Raw genomic sequence first — 13,222 nt, 5'->3', positions numbered from 1 at the left:
ACCGACAGATACTCAGACAGATCTTTGGAGAGCGTGGTGGCCCAGCGCGCGGGGAGGAGGCCACAGAGGCGGATGGGGCGGCAGTTCTGTAGGGCGGTGCATATGGAACAGACACTGCGTTTCCCCAGTAAGAGGCAGCACAAACGCCTTTCTGAAGTGAGGCACTGCTTTCCCGGCAATGCGCCTGGATTTCAGGCAGGAAGGGGCTTAAGCATGGCTTTGGGTGTGTTGTTTGTCTAGGGAGAGTGTGTGGGGTCGGATCCTCCATAAAACGTCTAACCTACTCACGTCTCCAGTCTGTGGACAGCAGCAATCTTACACGCACTTGGGTGTCCCTAGCCTCTCTGCACTGTGCAGGGAAGCGTGGGGCTGCTTCCCCTGTGCCCGCGCCTAACACCTGCCACATGCCTTTCCGAGCGCGGTGTGTCTGAGAAATAGAACTAGAAGGGGGATGGAGGGGGGTGCAGTGCAGGAAGGGAGGAGGGTCCCCCCCTCTCATGACCACCTCAGCAGTGTCCACCCTACAAGAAGGCCAGGCATTCCTGGGTCTGGCAGCATCTCCCAGAGCCAGGCTGCTCTTGACGTGTAGAATCACTCTCCAGAAGCCTGTGGTTCAAGGGTCTATTTCCCTAAAGCTCGTCCTTTCTTTTTCTCCCCGGCTGGAGTTTCACAGGCTGCTCATTTTCAAACTTTTTCTGGAGGAGGTGGGAGGGGGTGGGGTTCCAAAAGGGGTTTTTCATAGTTCCCACTTTGGGGGGGGTGGCCAAAGGCCAGTTCATTCAGGGCTCAATTGTAGGGAGGAGAATGTGAGACCCAGGTACAACATTATTTTGGAGTTGAATATAGATATAGCCAAGTTCTGCGTTTCTATAGCTGTCCCTTTTGGCGTAGCTTGTTGGGCAGCTTGGCAAGAAATGGAATCAGCTTGTGCTCTCTATACAAGATCATGTGTTCAGAATGTCCTACAAACCCACCAGTGGGAAAAATATGTTGGGAGTTTTCCAGAACATGAGGAGAAAGGAGGCAACATTCTTTTGAACAAGTGGGCCTCAGTGCTGGGCACAGGATTTGGTTAATTCTGTAAATCCTGAAGATGGGTGCTGAACTAAAGGGCCCTCTTCGTACCCCCATCTCTGCTATTTCCAAACTTTTTTCAGCTCCTGAAAAGGTCTTCGGCTAGGCTGGGGAGCAAAGAACCAGACGTCCCCGGGAGGGAGATTGTGTTCCCCGCTGTGCGCTGTGTGAGCTGCCCTTTGATTGATTGAAAAAGGGTAGATGGAATAAAGCAAAGCTCTCACAATGGGGAGAACCCAGTCAGGGGAACAGACATTATTTTCTTTTTAAGAATGGTGGTTGTGTGTACACATACCCAGATATGCACACGCCTTCTCAAAGAGCCTTGCTGTATGTGGTCAGCTCATCCATCCACATGTGACAACAGGACCCAGCTCTGTTTTTCAGGCTGTGGAAGAACCGGAACACTTTGCTCGCATGCCCTTTGGGTGAGTGGCCAGGGAGATTCCACATACGCGTGGGGCAGCACACGGTTTTCTACAGAAATAGGGAACTCCAGCGACAGTGGGTGGCTCCCAGGTAGACGTTTCCTCACGGGACCTCGAAGGGGCAAAAAGGTGCGGTCCAGAGCTGCCTGAAATGGCTGTGCGTCTTCCTCGTAGACCTCTGCCCCTTTCTCTGCTTCCTTCCCCACCTTCTTTCCTTTCTCGGATGTTTGCAGGCTCAGGACCCATCCCATTCACGCGAAGCCAGCAGTCATTATGCCGGTGATAAGCTAAGCGTTTTTTAGCGTGGGTCAAAAAATCCCCACACTTTCCGAACTTAGTGTTAGGTACCAGTTTGGTTTCTAGGACAAAGCAGGCGTTAATTAACATATGTAAAGCTGGCTGTACATCTCATTTTCTCCGGGTTCTCTGGCCCAGCCCCGAAGCATGTCACGTTGCCACTCTCCCTCTCCACCACTCCTCTGTGACCTTCCTTTTAAGTTCTCTGGGGTCTGCCTCACTGCTCGGAAGGGAATCAAACTGGAAAACCCCAACCGCGAAAGCTTCTTTTCAGCAGACCCTCGCTGCTACCGGGCTGTGCTCCAGGCGCCTCTGCTGTGAGAGCGCGGCCTGGGTTGCCCACGAGCCGTTCTTTTTGCCCTATTTGGGACTCCCGTGCTCTCCTCTGTCCTCCCAGCGCTTCATTCTGGATGCCCACCGACGCGCTCTGCAAACGTTTCCGGAGGAATCTGAGGCCACCAACTTGTTTCCTTTTTGCTTCTCTGCACCTCTCCCTCGCCCGCTGCTCCCCCCGCAGCCGCTGCTCCCCGCAGACAGGGAAATCTGCAGGGCAGAGTCTGCCTACACCTGGCCTCGGATCCTTTTAATCACAATGAGGGCTGCTGGGAATTAAGTGGGGGCTTTCTAGGGAGGCGGCAGTCCTGAAGTGGAGAGAGAGCTAAGGGGGTGGGGAAGTCACCCCCGCTTAACTCCTAGTTATCACCAAGCTTTGATGCAAAGAAACGGCTGCCGATCTCTCTCCTCCTAGCCAGCGAGGGGGCATTTTTTCAGTCGTTTCTCCCCCCTGCTCACCCGGAGAAACCACTGCACAGACAATGCCACCTCGGAGACCTGTTGCGGTGGCTTCAGCAATGGGCTGTGACAACAGAAAACCGACCCGCGAGCTAGGCTGTGATGAGTCTGTGCAACAGATGCGCCAGTCCTTCTGGGCTCTCTTCTCCTCTTCTTATTTGTGTCCAGCGCTGCCCAATGTGAAACTGGCTCAGACCCTCCGGCAGTTGAGCAGGGCTCATTTCTCTCCCTTGACATCCCCTCCTCCTTCCCATCTCCCTTTCCTCCCATCCCTCCCCCACCCCCTTGCTAATCCACCTCGTGGCTTTGTGCATACATCCACCGGCCCATTCGCCCTCAAATTTGTGGCACTCCAAGAAATCAATATAACATGAATTTAACGACAGCTGGATGATTAAGTGTTATTTATATTTAAAAGCGGCATTTTAAAAAGATGGCGCACTAATAAATCAAACGACTGTTGGGGAGATGCACGTGATTAGGGTAATTGCCCGATAGGTTCTGTTGATCAAGGCTGGGTCCACGTGCAGCCCTGCGGACACTAGCTTCCTCTTTCGTAGCTGTGAGTCCCACTGCTCCCTACCATGCACCGCCACCTGATCCCCTCCCTTGGTCTGGACTTGACCCCCTCTTCCTTCTTCCCTCCTTACTGTCCAGACTGGAGCCTTTTAGTTGTGGCAGGAATGTGGAGTCAGCAGGGAGACGGAAGGGGGCTCTGCTGTGAAGTGGTAAGAGATGGATCTTGAAAGCGGAGAAAGGCAGGGGGTCCTGATTCCCAGAACAGAGGCCTTGTTCCAGAAGGAGGAGGCTGCTTCCCTGCTTGGTATGAAGCAGCTTGGAAGCAAAGCTTCCCGAGGCCCAGGGTGAGTCTGCGTGAGCCCCAGGATCCCCGTGCTTATGGTCAGGTGGCATCAGCCTCCCCAGGGAAGAGGTGGTGAGGACGTTGGTATTTGTCCTTGTGAAAATAACAGAGTGGAAAATAATAATAATTAATGATGACGACGCTGACTAGTATTTATTGAGCACTTACTTGGGGGAGGCATCATTTAAGGGTTTGCACAGGTTGGCCCCACGTCTTCCTTGTAACAGCCCAGAGAGGCGCTCACTGTTACTATCCCCATTTCCTTGCGAGGAAACTGAGATGGGGGGAGGACGGGGGTAGGTGAGGATATTGTCCAAGGTCACACAGCTGGTAGCGGGTGGAGCCAGGTCTCAGCCTAGGCAGAGGGACCTCCCTCCTTGTTACTATGCAGTTTGCATCCTTAGCAAACCCTGGGGAGGTTTGTGGGAGAGTGGGCTGGGGTGAAGTTTAGAAGATCTGGTTTCTCCCTTGGACCGCCTCTGTGACGCCAGGCAAATCTATTCATGTTTTGAACCTCGACTTCCCCCTTCATCAAATGGGGCCGAGGCTTATCCTTGACTGTCGTTGGTTGTGAAATTGCGAGGATCGTTCTGGCAGAGTGCTCGGTTTCTGAGGGTGACTCTCGCCTCATTTGTCAGCTCCTATTTCATCCTGGGAAAAAACGGAGGAGGAGTGAATGAGTGTGTCCCGCTCTCTGCTTTTCATCCTGTGAGGCTCTGAGTCTTGTGCTGGTAGGAGTCTAGTTCTCCCAGTGGCTACTTCCAATTTGCTGGCGTTGTAGAAACGGCACTCTCTCGCTTAATCCTTCAAATCACCCTGTAAGGTGGGGATTGTTTCTTCTCATTTTGATGGTCTGGGAACTAAGATGGAATGAATGCCCCGGGCTGCTACGTGGTACCTAGTCTCTTCGTTCTTGGGGAAGGATGCTCATAGTAGGTGCTCAATACTTGCTGGCTCATTCATTGATTAGCCCTAGGGTTCCAGGTTTTGGAAGACAGAGGCAGGGAAGGAATCTTTGTCTGTGGATGTCATGCTGTGCTGGGTGCCTGGACCATATGGTGTTGGAGCAGAGATTCACTGGAAATCGGTGGAAACGGGCTGTGGGTGAGGAAGGTCTTTGTGCACACTTAGTGTCAGCGTAGCGCTTAGTTAGGAATGACATCCCGATTCTGAGAGGTATGGGCAGTGAGGCCCTGCTGGAGCCCGTGCGCCTGGATGGGTGCTGTCCCACCTGAGCGTCGGGCCTACTGAGCTGCCTGACCTGACCTCTCTGGCCTGAACACGTCAGGGAGCGTCGGCAGGTGCTGCAGTTGGTTTGGTTTTTCCCTCTGGACCACAAACTTTTATTCTGCACGTTATTTATTTGGCTTCTCCTCTACGCTGAAGTGAATGAAGCTTCTGCCAAACTTGAGGTGGCTGAAAGGGTGCACTCGGATTTCATCACCACCCCTCCGGGCAGCAGCAGGAATGGCTGCCACCATTGGCCTGCTCAGACTCATGCCAACAGGTGTGTGCGAGACCTCAGGCATCCTCTCTTTGCCAGCTAAGCTTGGCTACCCCCTGCCCTCTCCACGGCGCGTTCTCCGTGAACCAGGATTCGCAACAGCAAATTGGATTTTGGAATGTTTTGTCAATCCAACACAAAACAGATCACTAGCTAAGAGGATATCGTCTCTGCAGTCGATGTGCTGAACTCAGACTAGCCGAATCAATTCCCAAGGTCTTCCAGGGACAAGGATTTTCATTAGGAACCGTGAGGAGAGGAGCTGTGGAGGAAGAGGTCAGTGGAACCAGAGGAAAGGAAAACCGGAGCTGGTCAAAGGCTTTCCTGGTCTTCACTCAAGATCGGGTTCCCACTTCACATCCTCATTGAACTTGTCTGCTACGAGCCCAACTCATGGATTTCCTTCTGGGTAGAGTGGGGTCAGGAACCAGGGCGTGAACAAACCATTCTTTGGCTTTGGCCCAGAGGTCAAGAGGAGGGACAGGAAGCCGAGGAGAGCTGGACGATCGCTTCTCCTCTCGTGGAGGGAATAGACAATGAGAGGAGGGCCTGGCAGGGCGGCAGCCCCTGGGATGTGTGATTGAACCAGCCTGCGTGGAACATCAGCTAACTTTGCAGAGAAGGTTAGCGTGGATTTTCTTCCTCTCCATCTCAGTCCTGCTGCCCGAAGGTGATACCTACAGTAGAGCAGAATTTCACAGAGCATATTCTGTGAATAGGTGGTGCACATACACAGTTTTCACGGTCAGAGAAGTTTGAGAGGGCTTCCCTGGTGGCGCAGTGGTTGAGAGTCCGCCTGCCGATACGGGGGGCGCGGGTTCGTGCTCCGGTCCGGGAAGATCCCACATGCTGTGGAGCGGCTGGGCCCGTGAGCCATGGCCGCTGAGCCTGCGCGTCCAGGGCCTATGCTCCACAACGGGAGAGGCCACAACAGTGAGAGGCCCTCGTACCGAAAAAAAAAAAAAAAAAAAGAAGTTTGAGAAATCCTGAGCGTAAACCAGAGAGAAAGAGGTTCTTTGTTGCAGGACTTCTCAGAGCCTTTAAGCACTAGAATGTGGATTGGTAAAACTACAAGAAGTAGATATACTGTGCAGTGGCCCTGGGAACCCCCCAAGAAATGCTGGACTAAAACAAGCACTTTCATTTGCCTGCTCCCGACTGTGAGTGAAGGGGTGGAGTCTATAAGAAAAGTTTCAGTTGAATTTTCACACTAAGTACTAGGTTCTGGTGATTATATAGATACTGGCGTTCCAAGCAGAATTTTGCCAGGTGGGTAGACGGTTCAACTCCAGATTCAGTGTTTGCCCCTTGTCCTTCCAAGGCAGCTGAGAGGTTCTCAGACAGGAATGAGATCCAGGAGGTGTATATTTTCTCAGGTTCCTACATGATGCTGGTACGTCCCCCTGGTTAAACAGCACTGGTGTTGTGGGAAAAGCTAGCTTTTGGAGACAGATGTAGATGATTCCAGTTCTGTCACTTACCAGCAAAGGGGTCTTGGGAAAAAAATCACCTTATGTTTCAGTATTACCATTTATAAAATGAGGGGATTGGTCAAGATGAGTGATTTAAAAAATATTTATGCAGTGGAATTCTCTATTCAAATTCAATTTTACGTGGGATTCTAATGCACAGAACAGAGGCAAGATGGACTGTTCTGGTGAAAGTGATGGAGGAGCCCAGGGCCTGACACCCTTGCCTGTCCCCTCACCCCCAGTCTTGGCCTGGGTTCCCTAGAAATCAGAGCCCAAGGCAAAAGCTGATGTGGTAGCACTTTGTTGAGGGGTGGAATCCCAGGGCAGCAAGACTGCAGGAAGGAGGGAGGAGAGGGAGGGAAGGAATGCACAAAGAATGACGTATCACCAAGCTAGCCACAGCTTCCCGAGGAAACACAGCTGGTGGCTCAGGTGCTCAGGACGTACCGGGAGAAGCCTGATGGGAACACGGTCTCAGAAAAGTCTGGAGGATGGGTACGGCTGGCATCCATCCTCCTGCTGGGTTCTTCCTGCTGCAGCTCCCTGGGCACCTTTTACCCCACGAGGCAGAAACTCCCCCGCCCCTTGGGGTCGTGATGCCAGGTCAAACTAGAGCCTATGGGGTCAGGCCCGGGGGCTGGGGCTTCCGTGGGGCTCCCCCCGAGTGGGCCTGAAGGTGTTGCACCTGCAGGACCCTGACCTTTGCCCCTGAAGGAAGAAAGGGAGCAGGAACTTTAGGAGCAGAGGAATGAATGGGGTGTGGTGTCCCAGGGGCCGCTCCAGCTGGGAGCAGGGCAGGGAGTTGAAGCCCAGAATTGGGGGTGGGGTGGGATGTTTGGTGGGGTTGAGCGATCTGGGCAGGTACGTAAATTGAGGGTCTGTGATAATGGGTTCCATATAAGGAAGCTATGGTTCTTCAGAACAGAGTCAGCGAACCACAGCCGGCTGCTCCAGTAAGGCCTCCTTCAGCCCCCAGCATTCACGACTCTGGCCAAAATAGCCAACTACACTATGGCTCACCCAATTTAAACCCCAGAGGAACCACATGAAGCGTGCGTTCCAGCCAGGTTTCCTATCTTGTAGGGCTCATTGACCAAAGGCATGCCTTCCACGTGGTGGTATGTGAACATCTCAGACACTTCTGTTTGTGATGGCAGAGGGGCACAGCTGCTGGGAAGCTGGGGACAGATGCAAATGACCTTTGTCCCCTTCCAGTTTTAAAAAATATTGTAAGCGTTGAAATACAAGGCAACAGGGGACATTTCTGCATAAAATATTTCCCATAGGTCATTGCCTGGAGTCAGCACCCCTCCTTTTTTTTTTTTTTTTTTTAAACAACTCTTGTACTTTGAAGCTCCTCTAGGGTCAGGTGGGGCAAAGGACTGATGGTCCCACTCTGCTTGTGACCCCTTTCCCTGCTCTCTTTGTCATTAGATACTGACCCCTGTCTTCTTCCCCTAAATGCACTTGCCCTTAACTGGTGCTTGTTGCCAGCCACTCACTGACTTTGAGACGTGTCTGCGTTAGCAGGGCTGCCTAAGGTTTCCTGCTCCCAGAGGGTCAGGGACCAGCCCCTGCTTGAAGCAGTCTATTGTGTAATCAGGAACTTAATTGATACTTTTTAATGGTGCTAAAGAAGCTGCTGCTGGCCATGATGCCAATAGCATTGAAATTACGTATTTATTTATGTCTTTAGACGACAGGGACCGTTTCTTCCTTCTCTTGTATCCTTGGTACCCAGCGTAGGGCCTGTCTTACTGGAAGCAATCAGTAAATATTTGCTGAGTAAAAAGAATGAATGAGTGGAGGAGAAGGAGAGGAGATGAACAGTCTGTAAAGGAGAAAACTAGGAAAGAGTGAACTAGGTGTCTGGCAGGGGCTGGCTTCGAACCACATCAAGGCTGTGGCTGTTTCAGAGGATTAAGATGAACCAAGACAAGCGCAGGCTGAACCCATCAATCACCCTAGAGTGTCCTGGGTGATGGTGGTTGGGGGGCAGGTAGGGGCCGTGGTCTCTTCATGCTGATGCACACGGAAATGAATTCTTGCTCTTCATGTAAAACTCACTATGGGTTTAGATGCCGATAGATTGGGAGGGATGACCAAACTGCATTTCCCAGAGGATCCCAAAGATGAGCCTCCTACCCCCCCACAGAAAAGGCATTTGTGGCTAAGTCAGTCTTGCAAACACTTTATGCTGTGTCCTCCTTTGGAGATTCAAGATGCACATTAAAGGCAAAGAAGTTTGGCTACAGAGAATTCTGGTTAATTATTTTTAGCAAACCATTTTTTTCAGTGGAGGGATCCCTTTGCGTGGGTGTATTTAAACCTGTTGACATTTCTTGGAACAAGTGTTCCCCAGAAAGCATTTTAGGAGATGCTGGCCTTCATCTGGAAGCTTTCAGATTTGAATGTAGTTTGGAGGAGAAGAAAACAGGAGAACAAATGTACTGTGCTCTTAAAATAGGGACTGGTGAGGTGCAGCTTCCAGAGGAGCTCAGCTTCCTCTTGTCCTTGTCATTTGCTTTTGGGAATCTCAGAAATGGCTGTGAATTGCTATGAGACGTTGGCGACCCTGGTGCCTTCAGATGTGTATTTTCTAAAGGGACCATTTTAAGGAGTGTGATTGCAGTTCTGACAGGTTTGTGGAAACGTTTCCAACAAGTATAGCACTTTTCGGTCGCACGTAATAGATCGAGATGGATGTTTGCAAGATACGTGAGTAATGACATTCACCTTCTCAATATATTTTTTTCAGCTACACTTACTGAATAAGAGACTTCAGTGTAACTGGCAAAGATAAATGTTCTGAATTAACAAAAAAGGCGTGAGTTATTAAGATACAGCTCCCCAAATGTTGGATGGTTTAAACAAATTTTCTCTCAGGGAAGAAACTTTGCTACCCTAGAGAGGTCAAATGTTTCTAATTAGACTGTAAATTCATGGTTTCTACCGTTGGGTAGTGATCCAGAGAGCAGAGCTAGGCATTTCCCATGGGAAGCTTTTCACTGCCCGGTGTTCCTCCTGCCTAGGTAATGATGTATGTGGGCATGCACGTGTGTGTGTGTGTGTGTGTGTGTGTGTGTGTTTTGTGTGTGTGAGCTGGGGTGGGGTATCACCCCCATAGTACTTGGATTTGGATCACCTGGGGACCCACGTGCCTAATTATAGAGCCTCACCATGCTTTGCCCAAGCCCTGTGTTCCTTTTCCAAAGTGAATAACAGTTGCTAACACACACTTACTAAGAAAGTTCCCCTGACGCCCATTCATAAAGCATAGCACTGGTGATTCTAGCAGCATTAAACTGTTTGGCGACTGAGTTTAGAATTATAGGAATCGGAGACATGAATTAGCAGTAAATCAAGTCCCGGCTGAGTTTGAACCCAACTGCAGTGAGTTTTAAATTTAAAATATCTTGCTATGATGAAGCAGTTGTAAGTCAAGCACTGGAGCTCTGTCACTCTAGACTCTGGTGGAGTGTAGCGGTCACCCTTTGAAAGGAAGGCCCTGACAACAGCTTGTATGGTTCCTAGGCATGCTGGGAAATTGCCACTTCATTTCTTCTTCATAAACTGTTGGCTTTCATTTAAAAAAAAAAAGTCCTATTTGCGGGGACACAGCAGAACTCTGGGAACAGGGCAGGTGGGAGAGGGCTCAGGCCCAGGGGGGACCATTCAGAGCCTTTTCTTTGGTCCTTCTCAGGAGGAGTCATGCAGAAGGGGAATCTGGGTCTGCAGGTGCCATGTGGTTTGTTTTCCTTATCGGACCATATTTGATTCTTCTTTCCGGGGGATCCGTACAGAAAAACAACAAAGAGAACACTTCAAGAAGGCTGCAGCACTGTCATGTTGCAGTGACAATGGCGGTGTAATAGGAAATCATTTATGTAAGTTATGGTGCCCTCTGAGTGGAGCTTGTCAGAAATGTGGCAACAGCTTCTTGAGGCTTATTTTTTTCTCTCCTGCAAAATAATCCTGAGGTTTTCATTCTCGGAGCAATTGAAGAAGTATTATGTGCTGGCCAGGGAATCAGGAGACCCAGCTTCTAATCCTAGGTTTGCTGAATCTCTTTCAGCCAAGTTCCTTCTCTGGGCTAGGCCTCAATTTCTCTTTCTTTCAAGTCAGAATAAGCCCTTGCTGTTCCTGACCTGAAGCTCAGGAGGTGAGGATGAACGTAGCTATGCATATTAAAGGACCAGGTGAGCGTCAGAAGGAAGGTTCTGTTTACACGCAAGGTTAGAGAAAATCAAGTAAGAGAGAATAATGTTTCAGCTTAGGCCTCTCACCATTGCACCTTTACCAGCGCCTGTGTTTGCTGATCTGGTGAAGAGCTGTAAGTGATAAAAGCAGCTTGCGGAGGGTCAGAAGGGAGAATGCACCTGGGATAGCAGGAAACCGTTGGAGGAAATGGTGAGTGCAGGAGTCCAGAGGCCGGGGCAGGAGGGGGAGTCCCGATCCTGGCAGTAGTAGGTTAATGGGGGCCTGCGGGGAAAGGAAAAAGGTCTTGCTTTCCTTCCGTATCTACCATTCACTTTGCTCCATACATATATATTTACATAGTTTGGTTAGGTAGATGTGAGCTAAGGAATATTTAGCCAATGAATTGATCGGTCCATCAAGTAGTCAGTAGTTATTGAGGGCCTACTATGTGCTAGGCACGATGCAAGAGTTTGGCTGTACAGGGATGAAAGCCCCAGTTCCTGCCATGGGAGAGCCCACAGCTTGGTGTGGCCACAGCGCACACGTTTATAGATAATTAAACACGGGGTGGTAAGACGTGGGCTCTGTGCAGGCAGAGGGCCTCCTGAGAAGGTGTAAGAAGGGGCGCCTGTCCAGATACGAAAGGCAGGATGTGGCGAAGGTCTTCTGGAGGAGGAGGGGCCATCACTCGGAGGTTTGAAGGGTGTTTTGAAGGGTGAGTGGGACTGGCCTTGTGAACACATGGGGAAGAGGTGCCAGGGGGAGGAAGCGGCATAGGCAAGGCATGGAGAGGTGAGCGCCCACAGCAGAGGTGGGAAGTGGGACCAGACGCAAACACGCCTGGAGGCTGGGCCAGGACCAGGACCAGGAGAAGCGTCCAGATAAGGGTTTCATTCGGCAGGCAGTGGCGAGGCCTGGGGATCTCCAAATGAGGAATCAATGAGACCAGCTTTGCATTGTGGAGGAAGAATCAGAAGTGAGACTATTATGGTAATCCAGGAGACATGGACGAGGGCTGCCCAAAGTGGTCGCAAAGCAGAGAAAGGGACAGATTTGACAGGTCCCTGGGAGTTAGAGCTGACAGATGGTGGATATGGTGGGGAAGGTGGTAGGAGGGAGGGGCGGGGGACTTGGGGATGTCTTGCAGGTGTCCAGCTTGGGCAGCTGGTGGAAGGCGACACCCTTCACTGAGCTATAGATTTCTAGACCGAGACTGGGTTGAGGGGCGGGGGATGTGGTCTTTCTGGACGTGGTGAATTGAGGTGCACGTGGGATGATGTGTGGGTAGAGGTGAGGCCAGCGCGTATGGGGCGCTTGTGGTCCTGGCAGCAGCACTCTGTGCTTGTACTCTGCTGTTTACTTCTGGCCCCGTTGGTAGACAGAGGAGCTCCTTTTGGGATCTGGCAGAAGCTTGGTAAAGAAGCAAGAAAACCCACATATAGATTTTACATTTTTCAAGTGCTTCATGTTTTGAATTAAACATACTATCTTGAACATTTTGCTTGAGATTATTCTGAAAACATCCAGACATTCACCTTGCCTTAGGAGATCTCTGTTATTTTCCAATGGAAAAAGCGTGGTTCCGGAAGGTTGAGTCATTCACAGACGATTACAGAGTAAGATCGGAATAAAGGCAGAATAGAATTCAGCAAAGCAGAGTGACCAGGTCTTCGTTCTGGGCATTAGCTTGTTCCCTTTCTTGGTGTGTTCACCCCATTTTCAATGTGGCCACACTCAAAACAGTGTGGTTTGGGGAAACGAGCTCCACCCTGAGCTGAGAGATGGGGATTAAAATTTTGATCTTGCCCTTTAGAGATGTAACATCTCGTTTGTCTAATTTTGTGTCCTGGAGTAGGGGCCAGTCTGTGCAATCCAGGCCTGCAGGTAGGATCTGGCCACTTGGGAGGTTTTGCTTGGTCCAGAGAGCCTTCAAGAAAAATCTGTATGACTCCCACGATGGGACGTGGTGGGACGGTCCGTCTCCAGGGGGCCGCAGGTTCCATTCGCTGTAGTCACACTTTGCTTCACACATTTATGGTGAACGTATTTGAATTAAAATACGAGCAGCCTAGCACCTAGTAGCTACTCAAGCAGGGTTCCTTCCCCCCTCTTTGCAATATGTGGGGAAAAAATGAGTCAGCATCTCAGTGTCCAGTGCTTTGCATTCTGCAGGGACGCTTTGTCATGTGGTGGTCCCCGTTAAGCCCAGGAGATGTAGAAGTGGCTGGTGGCAAAACTTGTAGCCTCTTGTGCTTATACTGTGGGAAATTTAGAAAATAGGCCATTCGTCTTGAGCAGAGTTTGGAGAGAAAAATATCTAACTCCTTCAAGTCCACCCCCAGCCCCGCTGTGCTGCTGTGGAAGGTCACCAGGCTCACGTGGGGCTGGGGGTCTGCCGACGGGTCGAGGTATCCAGCTGGCATGGACGCAGCTCACAGCGGCCCTCTCGAATGAGGGATTCTGGTAGTTCAGCCCCAAAGGGTCTCTTCAGCTGCAAAATTGCAGTTCAGTTTCAAGGGAAACAATGGGGCTACTCTCTTCTCTGGGTTGCTCCTGGGTGTCTCAGAGCAGCTAATCAAAATGGCTTGTACTG

General features: G+C 50.7%; 1 protein-coding gene across 5 annotated transcripts in view; it reads left to right on the top strand.

The window, feature by feature from the left end:
- PLXNA4 (plexin A4) overlaps window positions 1-13,222 on the top strand; it is a 606,963-nt gene that overhangs the window by 155,044 nt on the left and 438,697 nt on the right. The gene's annotated exons all lie outside the window — the stretch shown is intronic.

This window comes from Leucopleurus acutus (assembly GCF_964270905.1).
Source record: "Leucopleurus acutus genome assembly, chromosome: 9".
NCBI lineage: Eukaryota > Metazoa > Chordata > Mammalia > Artiodactyla > Delphinidae > Leucopleurus > Leucopleurus acutus.
Note: the sequence above shows the minus strand (reverse complement) of the source record. Positions and strands in the feature narration are given on the sequence as shown.